Raw genomic sequence first — 7,759 nt, 5'->3', positions numbered from 1 at the left:
TTAAGTAAAATTATTTTCCAGTATATTTTTTACAGCTTATCATCTTACTCTCTTACATACATATTTCTAAATTTTGTTATTGCCGCTCTTACTGTGATATAAACCTAAAGCGGAGAGTCTCCCCTCTTTATAACCACAAATTATTGGGTAAAACATTTATGTATCAGTTTAAAGTTTAATTTTGAAAGTATCTTCTCAGTTAAGTTTTTTTAATTTTCTTGAGAAAATAAAACAAAAAATCTAGAAAATTTCTTTTCAATAGAAAATCAACTTCTACCCAGAATTTCTTTAATAAGTAATCCGTTCTGATGTAATGACAGCTTATGTGACAGGGATTTCGAGTGGATATTATAATACTAATAACAAACACTTAACACGTTCTCAATTTATGTGTCAAATGTTAAGTAGTTGAATTAAATGCCTAATCATACACACAAACACACAACACATATACATGGTATTTGAAGTCAAGTTTTTAGAAAGATTTTTGAAATGGTTTCTTGTAAGCCAACCAAATATCTGATTAAAAGGAAAAAATAAATATTTTGAAAAATTTTAAAAAGTGTGCAATAATTCTTCTATTTATTTATTTATTTATTTTATTCCACCTATACTAGAAACTCAACTAAACAAATAACAGTCGAGTTCAATAGGCTCTTAATGCAAAACTAATATTAATTAACAATAAAGTTGAGTATAAGCATAATAAAACAAATAAGAAGAAAAAAAAAGAAAAAGAAACAAAAGCATGTACACTATCAGCATAGGAGCACACTTACAACCGGTACAGGACCAAATTGCAAATGAACCCCTAAGCCATCGCAAACATGCATAAGCCTGGCAACCGATAATAAATTGACAATAATTCACTTTCGAAACGTAACGACTTTTTAAGGATAAAAGCTAGTTTAAATATGACATAGGTAAATCGCGCGTATTAAGCAATGTTGCTTTAATGAACTTTAAAGAGTCCGATAACGAGAATAAGTGGTAGACGTCATTTAGGTTCTTGCAAACGACTCTGAGCGGATTGAACAGCTCATAATCAAATTTACACTGATTAAGCTTAACCAAGATAAAATGCCTAGAGAAGCGGTTAGAGACATTAAAGCTTATTTCACCAAATAATGAAGGCGGGTCAATAGCACCATTTATTACTTTAATTAGAAAGGAAACGCCAAGAACAAATCTACGTTTCTCCAGAGACGGTAGGGACAGCAGAAGCAACCTATTTTCATACGGAGGAAGAGAGGCAATCGGATCCCAACCCAAATTTGGGTATGGGTCTAACCAAACACATGTACAGCCTTTTCGTAATGTAGGGATCATCAAGTTCTTTGGACCTTTTTATAAAACCAAGCGCGGACCTAGCTTTGCTAATCGAGAGCTCAATATGCCAGTTAAAACGTAACCTAAGGTCAAATAGAACGCCTAAATCTGTAATCGAATCGACGTCCTCCAACTTATGCGCATCAATAAAATACTGAGTAATGAATGACTTTCTTCTTGAGAATGAAAGCTTTTTACATTTACTCAGATTTAGTTTCAGGAGATTCAAAGAGCACCATGCAACAAAATTATCCAAATCACCTTGAAGCTGATGTGATTGCGATTCAACAGAGAAGGAAGAAAACAGTTTCAGCGTACATTAAGATCTGGCTGGAATTAACGACCGATGGGAGATCGTTAATGTATAAACTAAATAAAATGGGACCTAAGTGACTTCCTTGAGGTACGCCAGACGTAACGGGAAATTCATCCGAGGTGATGAAGTTAAACAAAACTCTGAAGGATCTATTGTGCAGATAAGAGCTTATCCATTTCACTAAGTAGGGTGGGAAACCAGAGGCTTGGAGTTTAAAGATAAGTAGTCTATGGTTAACCATATCAAATGCTTTGCTTAAATCAGTGTAAATAACATCTGTGCGAGAGCCACTAGAAAAAGCCTTAAAAACATGACAGGTAAACTCTAACAAGTTGGTGACTGTAGATCGCCCTTTCCGAAAGCCGTGCTGGTGCGGAGAAATATACGAATTAATGGCAAAGGCCAAATGCTGAGTCACAATACGCTCGAACAACTTGGGCAAGACACTCAACTTGGCTATGCCTCTGTAGTTCTCAACAAATTGTCTACTTCCACTCTTGTATATAGCAATAAGGAAACTACTCTTCCAACATGAAGGGAAAACACCTGAATACAAGGACACGTTAAAAATCTTTGAGATCACACCACACAACTCGACAGCGCAAGATTTAAGTACACATGATGGAATTCCATCAGGTCCAGTCGAACAACTGTATTTTAGAGAACTCAACCCTTTGAAAACATCATCTTCCGAAATAACCAAGTTAGGTATTGAAACCGAGTTAGTTATTGGATATGGGTAGTTTGCTGATAAATCGAAATTAGCAATCGAAAAGTTTCGTCGGAAATACTCAGCAAATAGATTTGAGATTTCAAAATCATCCGAGGAACCAGAGCATCAAAGAACATCAAAAGAAACATGAGAGGGATATGTGGAAATTTTTCTTTTAGAGTTAACAAATTTAAAGAAGAATTTAGGATTAGCAAACAGAGAGGATTTAGTGAACTGAAGGTATCTGCAGTAATAATGATGGTTGAGGGAGTTAAATCTATGCCTCGCCACCGAGTAAGCGACATAGTCGAGCGCAGAGCCACTTTTCGAATATTTTTTGAATAGCGAGTTTTTTCTATTTTTGTGATATTTAATTGTCTTATTAAACCACGGGGGACATCTGCTTCGAGGTCGACTATGCTTGATCGGAACAGATGCAGCAATAGCTAGATTTAATGTATTGTAGAACGATGGCAATAAGCTTTCAATACTACCGGTTGAGAAATCAAGCGTCAGATGTGAAAGACGATGTTTTAGTAATACAATATTGATTTTATGAAAATCATAATAATTATTTAAAAAAGTTTGATTTGGCACATTAAGGCAGTTCAACGAACCATCATTAATATGATGAAAGGAAATGCATATTGATGGATGATAAGGATCCTCAGGTAAACTAAAAGGTGGACAACGATTTACGTAAATCTCGGGAAAATTGGCAAAGCAGAGATCAAGCAGTCTACCATTACAACTAGGGGTACGATTATATTGACCCAAATTATGATCAAACAATTCACTAAAGAACACAACACAACAGCCCTATCAGACGTTGAAATAGGAACCAAACAGCCAGAATTATCAGTGTTACACCAAGTGACTTGGGGCAAATTGAAGTCACCCAATGCAACGACCAAATCGGTGGGTCTAGACCGCTTGGCCACTTCACAAATGAGGGCAGCGTGTTTCCCGTAAATGGAGATATCAGAATTTGGGGGAATATAGGAGCAGGTTATGAATAGATGTTTATCAGGCATATTCGCACGAATAGCGATAAATTCAACGTCAGGAGAAGTGGGAAATTCAATTAAATTGGACGGGACTGACGCAGATATGGCAATTAATACACCACCACCAATGCGATTTACTCGATCATTTCTAAACACTTGGAAAGAATTATGAAAAAGTTCCGACGAATGAAGATCGGGTTTTAGCCAGGTTTCAGTAAAGGCCAAACAGAAAAATTCCGTGCTCACTGAATTTAGAAAAGTGGAACGAATTTTCGAATTTAGGCCCCTAACATTTTGATAAATGAGAGATAGTGGGCCTGAAGAAACAATTAGTTTTTTGAAGGCGACAAGACTATTGCCTTGGTATTACGGGGACAATCTCGAGGGATAAATTCCTTAATTAAGGATCCTACTGGCCACAGTGATTTGTTTAAAAACATATCACTGTTTTCAGTCCGAACTAATATTTTAAGAGAGGAGATTGCCCTAGCTTGAGAATAAGCCATTTTGAAGATGCTAACACACTTTAAGTTGACTGATGAGACTTTGGTCGCCAGATAACCCTTTATGTTATCCACCGATGTTTCAGGTGCCAGTCTTGACACAAATATTGCCTTTCTGGGAGGAACTGTCGTCAAGCAAATGTCATTATTTGGAACAGGAGGGGGGTTCACAGTAGGAGAGTTTCGAGTTGGGGAAAATATAGATGGGGTTATCGCCCTTGTACCGGCAGCTTTTTAGACTTGCCCAGTCTGGTGACCAGCACTCACACGCGAACAGCCAGGAGGAGAGGATGACTTATTTTTCTCTTCATTACTTTTAGACGATGGCACTTGATTAGAGTGAGTGGCGGCTCTGGGCGGAGATACCCTTGCCACTTCAGCATAGCTTAAAACCGATGGACTTGCCGGTTTGTTTGTAACTGTTTGGCTACCAACCGACTCAGCAATATCGGAAACATTACTATTCATTTTAGAGTTACAGGGAGCGGTAACTTGTACCAACGAATTAGATTTGGAGAAAGCCAGAGATGACGTCCCGCACGCTACGCTACGAGTAGAAGATGAGTGTCCAATAAAGCGACACTCATCAAACCTAGACTTAATGAGCTCAAACTTTTCCCACAAGGAGCCGAGATTTCTACTCAATTCCGAGAAACCATAACGGGTCTCCGTGAAAAGTTTATAAAAGTCAATGTCCCGCTGCCTACAGTCAGGACATGACCATCTTAAGCCTTTAGCCGGATCAGCGACTGCGTCAGCAGCACGGCCGAGAATACCGGCACACTTTGCATGACCAAAGCGCTCGCAGAGCCAACAAGAAACGAATCTATCAGAATCCGGGCCTGATTTCGCCCGACAAGGTGTATATAAACACTCCATGTCCTGTCAAAAAGACAGTTGTTGATTATGAAGAACAGACACACAAATCACTAAAAAAAATCCTGAACGTAAAAATTTATCAACCAATTTGTGCAAAACTTCTCTGTTAGGTTGACACTGTAACGAGAGGTCACTAGCAACACAAACTCCAAACAGTAAAAAAAAATAACAGAGAAAAAGAGAGAAAACAAAAAAAAAAAAGAGAGATTTTTATCAGAGCTCAAAATTTTTGTTTGCAAAAATCAAATGAATCAAATGAAATCGTAAAAGAAAAATATTTCTCTTACTTTGAATTCACTCACTTTCTTCTCAAAGTATATTATAAAATCACACACTATAAGGCAGAATAGCCACGAAATTCAACAAAAAATTAAAATTTTAATTGCCGACACAAAAAATATACGACTATACCGCGCGACAAAGTTGCCATACTGATCAACATAATGGTCGCGTTTCTTTAAACTACGGAAACACCAAACATGCCATTATTTATTATTATATATTTAATAAATTAAATGTTCGCAACCTATGTAAGCCTTAGTTTATGTACACCTGTGGCGTTTGATAACTCCCAATGAAGCGAGTCGGTGCAGTTTTCGCCCAAAGGCTATTAAACATCATCAATCACTTTTTTTCTCTTGTTTATCGATCAGCAACTGTAAAGACCAAAGTCGCAGGAATTTTTTTTGGTCCTAAATCTATTTGTAAATTATTTCTATATATTTAACCTAGAATAGCAATTCGTCATTCTCTTGTGAGTGTCGTAGAGATGCTGTGCGCGATAAGTAAAGGCGGAATGGAGTCATAATGTCACATTCGATGTAAGTCAGCTGACATGCTTGGAATGTGATTATTAAACCCATTGGCAATAGCAATCCGAATACAAACGGAGATCTAGAGAAGAGGAAGAATAGATATCCTCCTTTTTCTCGATAGAGTTGTGGACGAGATAATATATCACCGACCCTAAGAAAATCTGTCGTCACCCGCTTGGACCTACACACCATACATAATAAGTTAGCCATATTTGCCTTGAAGACTTCTGTCCGACTTGGCGTCGGTGATTGTGTTGCAAGATAAGTTATTATAACAAGCATAGCCATTAGATTTTACTCGAATATGTATATTATAGCATTTAGCCGTTGCGTTAGAAATAAATGCTGTCCGTAGAAGATAGGGCTCTTCTTAACATTTCCATTATAAATAAGTGAGGTTGAATTATAATGTTCTTTATACGTGCGGGGAAATATAAATATCGAACATAAGAACACCGAGAACGTAGTAGCCACCTTGCCCATTTTTCGGTGTCATGTATGCCTTTGCATATAAGATCATGAGGTAAACGCAGCTGTACAAAAGATTGCTGTTTAGTTCAAATATTTTTTTGTTTGGCACGCCGCTCCCGCTTGTGTCATTGTAATTGCATGTTTATTTGTGATTGCAACAATCTGCGCATAGGTACTAAGGTCGCTGAATAGTCTGATGCTCCTCAGCTTTTTAGTTGCGATTACAAGCTGTTCAACTAACGGAAATAACTTAAGACAATGGGAAATTTTCTTTTGCAAGGCGTGCTTCTTTTCAAGCAATTAGCACCAAAATTTTGTATCAGCCCAGAAAATAAATAACTTTGGCTTTTCAAAACATAGTTGGCATCGATTTTTCGCATGCCTACTTTGACTTCGCCGTCGTTTTTTGTTTAGTCATTGCTGGCTCCTTTTTTGTTTCAAGAGAAGTATCGCTTTTGACGCGATACTAATTAAAACAACAATATCATTTGCATACCGTTCAATCAGGCGTCTTTGCAATTTCTGTAAACCAAAATAGGTCATTCGATCCACATTTCATAATTAACTCTTCATGTAAAATGTTCTTATTAGGTGGCCAATGCAGTATTTCACCACATTTTTAATCCGTAGTTGCGTTATGTCAGCCAGTGTATATACCCCTGCAGAAATTGTGATTTACAATAAACTATCAAGCTTAGAATATCAAATTTGTAAGGTAAACGATGTACCAATGAATGGCGCGTATTTGAATAAAGTTTGCTAATTATATAATTATAAAAAAAAAAACAAAAAATTAGGACTTATGTAAACGCAAACCGCCAAACCGCCAAATAAGAGAACGTAAAATAAGTAAATGAAACAAATATTCGATAATAGTTGTTGAATTTGTAGCATTTTTTCTTTCACTTTGGGATTGTGAGGTTCAATGTGTCAAGGAGTTTGTTTATAAGAACGTCATTAGAAATTGCAATGATTTTAAACTATTAACAACTCATGCGCAGCAATTGAACGTGTATTTTGTGCTTAATTTTTCTATAAAGCCAATGCAAGTAGATCGAGAGCATTAATAGTTCATAGTAAAAAAAGGAAAATGTAGTTAATTAACTTTACATTTTTTTTATTTGTTTTATAGTTTCTCTAAATGTTAGTTGATCATTGAGAAAAATTGTGTGATTTTGTTAATGAATACATTAGTGAAAACCGGTTGGAAGTATTTCTATGTGAAAGTCTTATGTATAAGGGCGCCTTTCAATGAAATAATTCGATGCTTTCACTAGTTATATTCTTTGTTCTTCGTTCAATTCATTGTCTTGCAAAAAAGGTTAATCAACCCAAACTATGTAACGTCCGTGTACCTAGGGTAGGAGGAGTTTCTTCGGTCGGCTTTGTCCCTGCTCTATCCCAAAGGAGTAGCATATTCATAATAACAGGCTCCAGTTAAGTAAAATAAAAGTTTTAAAAAAAAAGCAAATGGAGATCGAAAAAGGCAGCAGTGCGATAAACAATTCATAATATTATTCTATTCTTGATGATTACGGATTATATAAAGTAATTAAAGAGTAATTTAAATAAAGAGTAACGTAAATATGTCTTGCACATTGTTGGTCTTTTCCATATGTGAACTTAATTATGTTAAATATCGCACACATAAGTATATATAATCGTCAAAGCGATTTCTTTGTATTTACGTGCTTAATAATTATGTGCCTATTTTCTAATGATTGCCT

This window comes from Glossina fuscipes, unplaced genomic scaffold, assembly GCF_014805625.2.
Source record: "Glossina fuscipes isolate IAEA_lab_2018 unplaced genomic scaffold, Yale_Gfus_2 267, whole genome shotgun sequence".
NCBI classification, from domain to species: Eukaryota; Metazoa; Arthropoda; class Insecta; order Diptera; family Glossinidae; genus Glossina; species Glossina fuscipes.
This window is presented reverse-complemented; position numbering follows the sequence as displayed.